We start from the raw sequence: 10,940 nt of genomic DNA, 5'->3' as shown, positions 1-10,940 counted from the left end.
TCTGCCATCTTTTATCATATTCATCTTTGTATTGTGGACAGACAGATCATTCCACAGAGTCTGCAGGCATCTGATTTCAAGCTGCCGTGCTGACTGTGGTCATACCTGCAGTTTTTTGGGTTCTTCCTTACGATGCATTATCAGGGCAGCTTTCATTTCTCTGCTGTGGGCTGTGTATGTGTTCCTTGATGGAGACTGGTACGTTTGCTGCATGAACGATCACTCTCAACAACAGGCACAGTTACCCTGCAAATCTGTGGGCAGGACCACCGAAGAGGAGCGAGTGATCATCACTGAGCTGCAAAACATGTCCAGGGTGAGTGCTTTCCTTATTACGCTGCAGTAAAACAAGCGATGAAGACCACGGTGGTTTAATCGAACCTGTTCTGTTTCTTTTTCAGACCATTGGCTCTGTTCTGCTTTTTGTTATGATTTCTGTACCTGCCCTGTTATCAATATTTGAATGGAAGAAACCCTCGAGCTCAGAGAGGAAACATTTGTATTACAAGCTGATTTTGGAACAGCAGGAAAGTGTCCTGAAAGATAAGCTGAGGAAATATGCACGAGAAAGGTTGAGCGATGAAGTTGAGAACAAAATACGCGCTGATCAATGGGAAGAGTGTTTCACTGTGGCCGAGGAACTGATCAGTGCAGGCGCCACACCGAAGATTTCTGAACAACAGTGAAAAAGGATCATGAGCAACATTAATCACACACTTTATCACTTATCAATAATCACATCAGACTTTGCTCTAATCAAAAATTAGACTTTCCTGTGAAACATTCTAATATACACACTTTTTCTCTATGATTATTATTTGTCTTTCATTTTCTTCATCATGTAATTTGGTTTCAGTGAATTCAGTCAGCATATTACTAGAAAAAACAAAAAAGCTTATCCCTGTAAAACCTGATGCTCCAAATACTGACCATAAAATTCAAGTTTTAATAAACTGAAGTTGTTTGTAATAATTTACATACATATTTTTGTGTCATATTTGATACATCAGTTGTTTTTGGAAATATACTGATCGTGACAATGTTGATTTTAGAAAAAAAATGCATTTATAATATTTAGTTTGGTTTTTTGTTTTGGTTTTTTTTATCTTTATTTTAATCTTGTGGTAAAATTTTATGCATAAAAGCAAATTTCATAAATAAAATCATCATCTGATGCATGTTAGTCTTTAATTCATTTGAATAAATAATACTGGTTTTGTAGTAGCATAGCGCTAACGTTTTGTAGCATTTAGTAGCAGTCCTTTGAACTTTTAATCATTGTTGTGCAGAAACACAAAATATTTAGATTACTGACAGCTGAAATTGTGACTGTCAAACTGATATACTGAATTAGTGAATAACTGACAAAATGTGCAATTGTCATGGTTAGGCTGTGTGGTTGGAAGGACGCAGACGCAGGACGTGAAACAGAACTAAACTCAAAATAGCTTTATTGCTGGAGGTTCAAGGGTTACAAAAAAACCAACCACCAATATCTCAATCAGGGCTGAACAAAAACACAAAAAAGCCTGGGAGAATAAACACTAAATGGGGAAACACACAGCTAAGGGGGAAAACACAGACGAGACACAGGACAAAGGACTATCAAAATAAAACAGGAAGTAACCAAAGCAGATACACACAGACTTGACACAGAGGGAACCTAAACATGACCAAAACACAAAACCTAAATAAAACACACAGGAAAAAGGGAAAAGAAAAGAGAAACAAAACATGAGACGCGAGAGAAGAGACAAAAACATGACAAACACAAACAGACACAGGAAGGCTAACCAACACTGCCAAAAAATAACAGACTTGACACCGAAGGAATAACGCAAACACCTGAACACAGACCATGGGAAAGACAACATCAAGGAAACAGTAACTCAACACAAATAATTATAACAGAACACTATGATAAACTAAAATCCTAATTCATAACTAAAAAACACAACTCAAAGAAACAAGGCACACTGAACCAATGGCCCAGGACCATAACCCCTCCCCCCAAAAGGGTCGGCTCCTGATGGTCCAACTGGAAACAAAGTACAAACACAGATGGGCAGCGGGGGGCCAGGACACAGGGCCCGAGACAAAACAAAACCCCAAGAAGCAGTCCAGACCAAAAAGAAACAAAAAAACCAGACCAGGGTATTGCAGCCTCCAACGCGCCATCGCTCGGATCTGTTATGGCGGGGGTAGTTCAATCTTCAGACGTGTGAATTAAGTTTTGTATCGTATATATTTACACTTGGAAAAAGGCTTTACAATCGTAGTCAAGATCACAGTCAAAAAAGCTGTGTCCTACCACCCCACCAGCTGATTGAATCTCCCCACACCTGATCCCAACGCACCTCAAATCAGCTCGCAAAAGGCGGAGCCATGACAATCTCATCTTCCCTTGCCACCATGACAGCAAAATAAACAGGTTAAATCATAATACAGGGGGACCAGGATGGAGGGCCCAAGAAAAAAACAAAAACAGAAGAACACAGTCCAAAAAAACAAAATAACACAAGGAAGGCTGGAAAACAGTCCAACAAAACACCAGGACAATCCAGGGGTTTCAAAGTCACCAAGGAGGTAACACAGTTCAGGGGTCCAGCCAGGCCATGGGGTAAGGCAGCAAAATCCATACAGTTCAGGAGGCCACCCTGGCCACAGGACTAAACCCAAGGGCCAAAGCTGGCTGTGGAGGCGAAACATTTCAAGGGATCTGCCCAGGAAACCACACAGTTCAGGAGGCCTCCTAGGCCAAGGAAGAGAACAAAACAAAAATACAGGGGCCAGAACAAAAAGTGGCAGCACAAGGCCGGAAAAAGAAGTTTCAAACAAAACACAGAGTAGGGCCAAACAAAGGTCCAAAACAGTCCAAGGGTCCCTAGAAGGGTGGTAACATAGTTCAGGGAGTCTCTCAGGCCACAAAACCAGGCCCTGATGCTGGGGACCTCTATGGAGATGAGTTCTGAGGGCTGATCATGATCCCAGCAGTGGCAACGAAGCAGAACAGGAGGTTTACCATGATCCCAGTGGCGGCGACTCCCAGGAGGCTCAGCAGGTGGCCGACAAGGGAAGCAGCACCGGACCCCTTCAAACACTAGCGGTGCTGGACCCACAACAGGCTCAGGGCACTTGAAAGACTCTGGAGACTCAGATTGAGCGGGACCTTCCGGAGGCTTGGACTGAGCAGGACCCTCTGGCTCCAGATTTGCAGGCTGGGGCAGCTGTGACTCAGGACATTCAAAAGACTCAGTACACTTGAAAGACTCAGGACACAGCAGGAGATGCAGCCGTCTTATCCGACGACTGGGGCTCCTGAGCTTCAAGATACTTGAAAGAGTCAGAATACTCAGCAGAACACGCTGCCATCTCCTCTGATGACTGGGGCTGCTGTGCAGGCGGGGAGGATGAAGCCTCTGACGTTACAGGCAATGACGAAGCAGATGGCGATGGATGAGAAGTAGGTAGCGAGGCTGGATGAAGTGTCTCAGTCAGCGGACGAGTGGTAGGTGGCAAGGCAGGTGACTCAGGCGGTGGACGAGTTGTAGATGGTGAAGCTGAAGACTCAGAAGCAGAGACTTAAGGCTCAGGTGATGCTGAGGATGGTGACCAGGTTATCCTCACTCGAGGAGTACGGACGGATGCAGAGGTGGACCTGTCCTTCAGATAAAACTGAGCAACTTGGGGTTCAGTATCTTGCCCAAGGATACTTTGGCATGCAGGATTTGTCCTTCAATGCACATATTAAACAAATATGTAGGACTGCTTTTTTGCATTTGCGCAATATTTCCAAAATTAGAAACATCCTTTCTCAGAGTGATGCTGAAAAGCTAATTCATGCATTTATTACTTCTAGGCTGGACTATTGTAATTCATTATTATCAGGCTGTCCTAAAAGCTCCCTGAAAAGCCTTCAGCTGATCCAAAATGCTGCAGCTAGAGTACTGACAGGGACTAGAAAGAGAGAGCAGATTTCTCCCATATTGGCTTCTCTTCATTGGCTCCCTGTTAAATCTAGAATAGAATTTAAAATCCTTCTCCTCACATACAAGGTCTTTTTAGAGTGTAAATAAAACTCTGTTAATTTCACCTCTGCTCTCCAGGCTTGTATCCAGACCTTCAGAGGTTTGACAGTAGGTGACTCGTGTTTATTGTTCCATTTAACTAAAAATAAAGGGGAAAAAAAGAATGTTTATAGACAGTGAAGCATAAAATTATTCATACTCCTGGCAAACTTTTGCTTAAAGTTTTTGTTAGTTTTGTTGTTTTTGTTTGTTTTTGTTGACCAGAAATGACACAGGCATCTCCCAGAAAATAATAAGAGGCATCATTGTGGGAAAAAATATTTCTCAGCTCTAATTTACATTTGAAGAAAAAGTGGCATGTCCAAAATTACTCATACCTTTTGCAAACTGTCACAGTCTATGGGCAAATCCAAAGTCCTATACATTTCAAATGGTTAGCTGTTCTAAAGTCAAACTTTGCCAGGGTATAATTGATTTCAGGCTTCACTGTATGTATACACAACTTTAATTCTCTCTATTCTTTAGGTACTTTTTAAAAATTATACTGTTTTATTTTTTTATCTTGCTAAATTTTCAGTGATTTGTTCCATCCCGTCATTTCATTGTAATGCTGTGGTAACTTAGATATGACAAAGTAAAATAGAAATGAATCTTGTGTGCTTACATTTGACAAGTTCATAACTGAGTCTTGCCAAATAAGTCTGACGTGTTTTGTATAAAGTTTATGAAGCTTCAGCGCTCAGTAGATGCAACCTGTTGACTAAAGATAAAGGACCTGCTGAAGAATTTTACTGCTACAACATTCAGCATCTATGCTGCAATCACTGTGATTTTTTACTTATGGTACAATGTTTTGTTTGAGAAAGATGTGGACTCCACCTGCACACCACAAACCATGACTGTAATAACCACATATCATTTCTACATGTGTCTGTTGTGGAAATTTCAACCCATTAAATTAAAAAAAAAAAGTGTACTGCTGGACTAGTTGTTTGAAAATTTTATTCTTGCAAGAAGGAATTCAGTCAGTAAAGATTGCGCAGGAGTGCAGTTGAGGAATTCGCAAGAGCAAAGGAGATTTATACAAAGTCCCAGAGTATCATTTTACACAGTTGCTAGAGCAGAAGTCCAGGTTTTGCTACATGGGCCAAACACAGTTCCACAAGATCCATGTAGCAGGTCCTGGATTCCTGCATCTCTCCCTATGTGCAGGGGTCCAGAGTTAAGTACAACATAAGGCATGAGAGAGAGAAGGCTGAATCCTTGAATATAACAAAATAATCCTCAACAGTAACTACATGTTCAACATTTCTCTTCTCAAAGATCAAGAGTTTGACAGTTTCATTAGAGGAGACTGGGAATCCTTCCTAGAAATAAATCACTCTAGAGCAGGGATCCTCAAATCCAGACCTCGAGGTCCGGTGTCCTGCAGGTTTTAGATGTGTCCCTGATCCAACACACCTGAGTCAAATGCCTGAATTACCTCCTCAGTATGCAGTCAAGTTCTCCAGAGTCCTGCTAATGACTTTTATATTTGACTCAGGTGTGCTGGATCAAGGACACATCTAAAACCTGCAGGACAGCTGACTTCGAGGCCTGGATTTGAGGATCCCTGCTCTAGAGGAACATCTCCAGCTTTTTTGTGGGAAACATGAAAAATCACTATTATGAGGGAGAATAATTTCATTTTCACTACGTAACAAAAGACAGAAAGGAAACAAAGTCAAATTAGAGCACAAAATCAACCAACCTGAAAACATTAATGCAAACAACCAGGCAGCTGAAAATGAGGACAAATTGAAGAAATGGAACTATCAATTAAATTAAATTATCAGCAAACCCAATCTTTATACATAGACTGAGACAGGAAAATTTCCACCACAGCAATAAATCAGGTAAATACTTGGCAAACCAAATGAAATGGAATAAAGAAAAAAACTTATAAAGGGAATGTTTGGAATAAAGGGGGAAAAGGAATGTTTATGTAGGTGTTCATAAGTTCTTTATTTAATTCTCTCTAGTTTTTGGTAGTTTTTAAACATACATAATATATGCTTACACATTATATTGTTTGTTTTTTGTCTTGTTAAATTTTCAGATGCTGAGTGATTTGTTCAATCCCGTCATTTCATTGTAATGACCTTGTGTTAACTTATGACAAATCAAAGTGAAACCGAAATGAAACTTGTGTGTTTACATTTGACAAGTTCATAACTGAGTCAAAGCATTTCTTGCCAAACAAGTCTGACATGTTTTCACGAGTATATAAAGTTCATGAAGCTGCAGCTGTCAGTAGATGCAACCTGTTGAGTAAAGATGCCGATGCAGGGCCTACTGTCAAGTATTACTGCTACAAAATTGAGCCTCTATGCCACAATCACTGTGATTTTTACTTACAATGTTTTGTTTGAGAAAGATGTGGACTGCACCTGCAAACCACAAACTAGCGACTGCCGTAACTACATGGCTCTGCCATTTTTTTATTATATTTTTTTTGATTCTGTGGATGGGCAAGAAACTTCATGCAACCTGCAATTCCACAGTCCACAATGGCATGAGATGTTTAAGTTTTATCTGTCAACTTTTGAAAGCAATCTTCATTGCTCTGTTGTGGGTTGCCTCTGTGTACATTGATGGAGACTGGTACGTCTGCTGTGAGAATAATCTCTCTGAAGAACAGGTGCATTTACCCTGCAAAGACAAAACCAAGTTTACACTTGAGGAAAAAGTCATTCTTGGTGAACTGAAGAACCATTCAAAGGTGAGTTTATGTCAGACTTTATTAACTCTTTGTTTCACCGCTTAAACATCAGTGCATCATTTTGAAGTTTATGATAGCCTTCTCTCAAAATTAAATTATATTTCTGTTATTTAATCTAATGGTGGCGTGGAGGTTAGCACTGTTGCCTCACTATGACATCTAGAAGGTCTGGGTTCAATTCCACCTTGGCCCAGGCCCCTCTCCTTGTGTCAAATTTGAATGTTCTCCCCGTGTCTGCATGGGTGTCCTCCAGGTACTCCAGTTTCCTCCCACAGTCCAAAAACATGCAGTTACTGGGGTTAGGTTAATTGGTCGCTCTAAATTGCCCATAGGTATGAATGTGATTGTGAATGATTATCTGTCTCTCTGTGTTGGTCCTGTAACAGGCTGGTGACCTGTACAGGGTGTACCCTACCTATAATAGCTGGGATAGACTCCAGCACCCCCCCCCCCCCCCGCAACCCTGAACAGGATAAGCAGAAAAGAATGGATGGATGGATATTTAATCTAATATTCCATAATCTCTATTCCAGACCATTGGTTTTGGTTTACTCTTGGGTATCATCATTGCTCGTGTTTCAATAGCACTCATTGAGGGGTGCTGTAAAGAAGAAGAATTAACTGCACAAATCAACAACAATCCACCTAGTGAACAGGAAGGATCACCTGATAATCCACATCCAAGAATGATCACTTCAGCTCATCAAGCAGACAACCGGTAAAAACGCAGCATTTTGGAGAAATCTTTTTGCTTGGTGTTTGCATTTCTGTTTCATCCATTTCATCATTTCTTTTTCCTGAATGTTTAAACAGAGGATTTGAAAAAGATGTCGACACATGTGATTACTACACATAGTAAGTTGTAAATACATTTATGCTTAATGGGGCTTTTTTCTCTTCTGAAAAGTTTTGTAAAATTAATCCAACTGTCAACCTATTAGTCACTGTTTTTGACTTTGGATAGTGAATTTTTTATTTAACATTATATCAATGAATTTCATTTGCACTGTATCCTCCTGAGACCCGAGCTCCTGTTTGTGATGCATTTTTAATTTCTCCTAGATATCTGTGATTAGATGGACCTGATATGTATATAAACTAAGCTTCCTCTTTGAACAGGAAGTTGTATTTTGTTAAATGGTTGTTACATACTTTTGTGAAAAAAAAATGTCTTCAGATGTGAACAATGGGATTATTTTATAGAATAACATAACAAAAACAACATGACTTAAAGTATAAAACACTATTGAGCAGAATGAAGTATAAGGTGCAGCAAAGTCAAAATGTAATGTCCCCATATGTGGACACAGGGTCTCGGGAGGTTAAAGGTAGATTTAAAATTAAAATCTTTTATTTAGGGCCTGAGCACAACCTGTCCGAAGGCCATATTGTACAGTAATTGCTTTGGACATTTAGGAAAATGAATTGCTTTTTTGAGGGCCTAAACATGCTCAAAAACTCATGAAATTTCGCCCACATGTCAGGTCTGGTGAAAATTTAAGTATTTTAATGGTTTCAGGCATGGTCCTTTCAAAATGGTTGTACAGCGCCACCTTTAGTTCAATTCCCACTACTGTGTTTCACATACATGTATGAAATTTGGTACACATATGTAACATGTCCAGACAAACAAAGAGACCATGGGGTCCAATGGCCTAAACCCAACAGGAAGTCCTCAATTTTGAATAAAATGGCTGATTTTAGCAATTTCCTGCGATCATGCTTTCTCTAATAACTCAGAGGTTTTGGATGTTATCAACTTCATATTTGTTTTGTCTTATCTACACACCAGGGGGGAATCTAAATTTCAACAATGGTGAGTTTTCACCAGAGGGCGTGGCCGTGACACCACAGTGAATTTTGATCATTGGCCAGGAAATTTGGATTGCCTCTCATTTAAACCTGCATTATCCAATCTGGATCAAACCTTCGCAGTAGGATGATGGTCTGCCCCTGAACCCATACATATGATAATATTTACTGACAGTTGCAATGCCACCTAGTGGGTACAGGAAATGTCATGTTTGACACATTGAAGTACACCTTCAAGGTGGTTGAGCAGAACCATCTAAAATTTCCCCTGGAAAGCCTTAAGGAGTTGGCCTTAGATTGTTTTCAAAACTGAGTTTTCGCCAAAGGGCGTGACCCTGGCAGGATGGCAAAGTTCAATGTTTCGCCATGAAGACAAAAATGGCAGTAACTCAAAGCCACTTTGCCCAATCTGTGTCAAACTTTAGTGGTTTGATAAGCCTCCTGCCTGAACACAATGATATGCATAAAGTCCATAAGCGTTAGAGCGCCACCTAGTGGGACCTGGAAATATCATGAAATACCATGTTTTTTTGCGTAGCTCCGTAGCTAAATTTTATCGACATTGTCAAGTCGGAAGACATTTTGTGTAAAAAAAGGCATGAAGCTAAGAATACTCCTATTGCTGCTACTTCAGATATATGGTTTCTTCCACAAACGATCAACACATTACAGAATCCTCATAGCAGTGTAAATCAGCATCTGACATACACGATGAAATACAATCAGGTGACAGTGTTTCAAATGTAGGAAGCCGGAGGAGTAAAGGAAGTTCTTCAGGTTCCAACTCCAGAGTCTCAAGTACAACATCAGCACGGATAATGGCTGAAGCTGAAGCAGCTGCACTGATAGTAAGACAAAAACTGCTTAAAGATAAACATGCTTTGGAGGAACAGGAAGCACAGTTAAGGAGACAGCGGGAGCAATTAGAGCTGGAAGATCTCAGTTACTTGAATGAGCTTGATATGCCTGCAAACATGCTTGCCACAGTTACAACGTTACTCTACAGGCTGAGAGATAAGTGGAGCCCGACAGTCTGTGATTTTCATGAGAGAAATAATCGACAAGCATCATTTGAGGATATGGTGGATTCTTTTTGGAAAAACAAGTGACCATTGCATTTGATCCAGTATTTGGAGACATCAACGATATCTGCATGACAAACAAAGACACAAGAAAGCTTAAGTCACAAGTTCAGGCAAGAGTTAATTAGCTGATTGGAGTGTGGCACCAGGTGTCTTTAATATTGAACCTTTTCACAATATTATAATTTTCTGAGATACTAAATTTGGGGATTTCATTAGTTGTCAGTTATAATCAAAAGTAAAAGAAATAAACATTTGAAATATATCAGTCTGTGTGTAATGGATGAAAATAATATACAAGTTTCACTTTTTGAATGGAATTACTGAAATAAATCAACCTTTTCATGATATTCTAATTTTATGACCAGCAACTGTACATGTGGGCTCTTGGTTCAGGGAGACAGGCCATCCCAGCTGTCTGGCTGTGACTCCCCTCCCCTACAGAGCAAACATCCTAACTAACCGTAACATTTTCATACTGACACTATCTAACCAGGAAAACAGGTACTGTGCGCTGCGGTTTGGCCTTTGTCATCAGTTCGTGTAGTGGCTGGTTCTCATGACTCAGATTTCTCCCATCAGTGATAAAGCCCTGTACAAGAAGCATATCTTCCTGCCTTGATGTTTCCCTAATCATTACAAGGCAGTTTTATCCAGATTAATAACAGGATGTGGTGTCATTTAATTGTACATACTGTGACAGAACCTTCAAGGATACGATAAACGTATTTTCCTCTGAGACTGGAAAGTTAGTCTGGCACTACTTGCTGTGTCTGTCTAATTTATTTATTAAATCGTCTATTATTTGCTTCAGCCACTACTTATTAATTTATTTCCTGGAGTTTACTTTTAAACAGTTGTCCTTTTATTCATTGGGTAAAAAACAAACCCCAACACAACCCCCTGGGCCAGTTCTTGCTCTGGAGTTTTGCCTAGGCTCTACCACATGGGCCTGATCAGAGTAACTAATTAAATTGCTAAAAAGTGCAATAAACCACAAAGGAATTGAAAATATTTTTTACACATTTTACACATAGATACAGAAATGTCAAAGCTGTAACCTTCAAAATTATAAATAAAATAAACTCACACAATCCTTTGAGTGTGTTCATAACCTCCTTTTGAGTTACACTGATTTTTGTAAACTGTTGCAAATGAAAATAAAATGCACAATATGCCAAAAAAAAGACAAAATTCTAGGTGTCCTAGGAACTCATATACAGATGGCACAAAGTCAAATATTACTTTCCAGTAGCA

Source organism: Archocentrus centrarchus, chromosome 7 (genome assembly GCF_007364275.1).
Source record: "Archocentrus centrarchus isolate MPI-CPG fArcCen1 chromosome 7, fArcCen1, whole genome shotgun sequence".
Taxonomy (NCBI): Eukaryota; Metazoa; Chordata; class Actinopteri; order Cichliformes; family Cichlidae; genus Archocentrus; species Archocentrus centrarchus.
The sequence above is the reverse complement of the archived record's forward strand: the minus strand, read 5'-3'. Positions refer to the sequence as shown.